Below are 3,993 nucleotides of genomic sequence, written 5' to 3'. Positions count from 1 at the left end.
CCTATTTTACCCTCCACATTTTTGTTCTCCATTTTTTAATGTGTGGAATTATATGCCAGTATCAATAGCAATGACCTACTTCTATATATACTGCGCACAACTGAAATGCACCACAGGTAAAGAATGTAGATGGATAGTATACTTGACGACACAAAGGTAGGCACAGCAGTGGCCTTCCGTACCGTACTGCTATATATACTGGTGGTCACTGTGTCAGCAAACTGCAAAACTAAAATGCACTACAGGTATAGAATGTAGATGGATAGTATACTTGACGACACAGAGGTAGGTACAGCAGTGGCCTTCCGTACCGTACTGCTATATATGCTGGTGGTCACTGTGTCAGCAAACTGCAAAACTGAAATGCACCACAGGTATAGAATGTAGATGGATAGTATACTTGACGACACAGAGGTAGGTACAGCAGTGGCCTTCCATACCGTACTGCTATATATATTGGTGGTCACTGTGTCAGAAAACTGCAAAACTAAAATGCACCACAGGTATAGAATGTAGATGGATAGTATACTTGACGACACAGAGGTAGGTACAGCAGTGGCCTTCCGTACCGTACTGCTATATATACTGGTGGTCACTGTGTCAGCAAACTGCACAACTGAAATGCACCACAGGTATAGAATCTAGATGGATAGTATACTTGACGACACAGAGGTAGGTACAGCAGTGGCCTTCCGTACCGTACTGCTATATATACTGGTGGTCACTGTGTCAGCAAACTGCACAACTGAAATGCATCACAGGTATAGAATCTAGATGGATAGTATACTTGACGACACAGAGGTAGGTACAGCAGTGGTCTTCCGTACCATACTGCTATATATACTGGTGGTCACTGTGTCAGCAAACTGCAAAACTAAAATGCACCACAGGTATAGAATGTAGATGGATAGTATACTTGACGACACAGTGGTAGGTACAGCAATGGCCTTCCGTACCGTACTGCTATATATACTGGTGGTCACTGTGTCAGCAAACTGCACAACTGAAATGCACCACAGGTATAGAATCTAGATGGATAGTATACTTGACGACACAGAGGTAGGTACAGCAGTGGCCTTCCGTACCGAACTGCTATATATACTGGTGGTCACTGTGTCAGCAAACTGCAAAACTAAAATGCACCACAGGTATAGAATGTAGATGGATAGTATACTTGACGACACAGACATAGGTACAGCAGTGGCCTACTGTACCGTAATGCTATATATTATATACTGGTGGTCAGCAAACTGTGCAAAACTGAAATGCACCACAGGTATGGATGGATAGTATACTTGACGACACAGAGGTGGGTACAGCATTGGCCTACTGTACCGTAATGCTATATATTATATACTGGTGGTCAGCAAACTGTGCAAAACTGAAATGCACCACAGGTATGGATGGATAGTATACTTGACGACACAGAGGTAGGTACAGCATTGGCCTACTGTACCGTAAGGCTATATATTATATACTGGTGGTCAGCAAACTGTGCAAAACTGAAATGCACCACAGGTATGGATGGATAGTATACTTGACGACACAGAGGTAGGTACAGCGGTGGCCTTCTGTACTGTACTCCTATATATTATATACTGGTGGTCAGCAAAATTATGCACTGTATTCCTACTATATACTGTCTACAATGCAGCACAGATATGGAGTGTTTTTCAGGCAGACAACGTATACTGGTGGTCACTGGTCAGCAAAACTCTGCACTGTACTCCTCCTATATAATATTATACTGGTGGTCCCCAGTCCCCACAATAAAGCAGCACACTGAGCACAGATATGGAGTGTTTTTCAGGCAGACAACGTATACTGGTGGTCACTGTCAGCAAAACTCTGCACTGTACTCCTGCTATATAATACAGCTGCCCCCCAGTCCCCACAATTAAGCAGTGTGAGCACAGATATATGCAGCACACTGAGCACAGATATGGAGCGTTTTTTTCAGGCAGAGAACGGATAACTGGTGGTCACTGATCAGCAAAACTCTGCACTGTACTCCTCCTACAGTATATTATACAGCTGCTCCCCAGTCCTCCCCACAATTAAGCAGTGTGAGCACAGATATATGCAGCAGACTGAGCACAGATAAGGAGCGTTTTTTTAATGCAGAGAACGGATAAAACTGGTGGTCACTGATCAGCAAAACTCTGCACTGTTCTCCTCCTATATTAATATACAGCTGCTCCCCAGTCCCCACAATTAAGCAATAAGTAAAGCAAGCACAAATATTTGCATCAACAATACACGGAGAGGACGCCAGCCACGTCCTCTCCCTAACATTTCCAATGCACGAGTGAAAATGGCGGCGACGCGCGGCTGCTTATATAGAATCCGAATCTCGCAAGAATCCGACAGCGGGGTGATGACGTTCGGGCGCGCTCGGGTTAACCGAGCCATACAGGAGAATCCGAGTATGCCTCGGACCCTTGTAAAAAGGGTGAAGTTCGGGGGGGTTCGGTTTCCGAGAAACCGAACCCGCTCATCACCACTCGTGATGTGTTCTCTTCCCTGCAGGGTGGCGGCCACAGGGCATGCTGGGATGGATCCAATTGGATCCCTCTGACAGCATCCAATGCCGATAGAAGCCCATAGGCTTCTACAAGGTAATACAGGTTGAGTCTCCCTTATCCAAAATGCTTGGGACCAGAGGTACTTTGGATATGGGATTTTTCCGTATTTTGTAATAATTGCATACCATAATGAGATATCATGGTGATGGGACCTAAATCTAAGCACAGAATGCATTTATGTTACATATACACCTTATACACACAGCCTGAAGGTCATTTTAGCCAATATTTTTTATAACTTTGTGCATTAAACAAAGTGTGTCTACATTCACACAATTCATTTATGTTTCATATACACCTTATACACACAGCCTGAAGGTCATTTAATACAATATTTTTAATAACTTTGTGTATTAAACAAAGTTTGTGTACATTGAGCCATCAAAAAACAAAGGTTTCACTATCTCACTCTCACTCAAAAAAGTCCGTAATTCGGAATATTCCGTATTTCGGAATATTTGGATATAGGATACTCAACCTGTACCAACTTTTGCTGGCATTACCTTCCACATCAGAAACCTGAGGGTTAGTGCATACGAAAAAATTTGATGAAACTCTGAAAACAGGGTTTTGACCACATTTTCCCGTTAGTGCATCCAGCCCATAGTTATATATTTATCTACTATAACTTGTTTAACAGTATTCCCTCTTTTGATAAGTAACACTGGCACCATTTACAGCTTATCCCTAATTCCTTTGCTTTTTATAAGTGACTCCACAAGTATAGAGTATATCCCTGAACACCATAGCCTGGAGATTCAGCTCCAGTGTCCTGATCAGGGCTGCCATCAAATTGTGGGACCCAGGACTGACAAAACAGGCAGGACCCAGCCCAACCCACCCCACCCCATCACAGTTCTGCAAATAGTACGTAACCCAGTAACTAGAATAACATTAATTTAAAGCATAATAATATCCACAGCGGTGCAGTGCATAATTTTAAAATGATAACAATTACCTTGAGCCAGCATACTATAATTGTAATTAATTTTATTAGTATAAATTAAAGCTATCATTGTTACATGCACTCACTCTGTCACACATTCTGCAGCCATGCGCGCGCGCACACACACACACACACACACACACACACACACACACACACACACACACACACACACTCACACACACTCTCTCTCTCTCTCTCTCTCTCTCTCTCTCTCCAGCCATGCACACACAAACATACACTTTCACACTTTTCAGCCGGCAAACTTACCCTTCTTCTACCGTCTCCTGAAAGAGGCTGCTCCTCAGGTGCATGGCTCCTGTCTCCTCTAGTGGCGCAGTGTGATGATATGACATCACACGCTGCTTAATAAACTTTAGTGTGCAGCTGCAGCGAGCAACTCACGTAATGGCCGGAGGGTGGTGGGACCTGGGTCCTCCATCATTTTCCTTCGCGGGCAGG

This window comes from Pseudophryne corroboree, chromosome 1 (assembly GCF_028390025.1).
Source record: "Pseudophryne corroboree isolate aPseCor3 chromosome 1, aPseCor3.hap2, whole genome shotgun sequence".
In the NCBI taxonomy this organism is placed as follows: Eukaryota; Metazoa; Chordata; class Amphibia; order Anura; family Myobatrachidae; genus Pseudophryne; species Pseudophryne corroboree.
Note: the sequence above shows the minus strand (reverse complement) of the source record.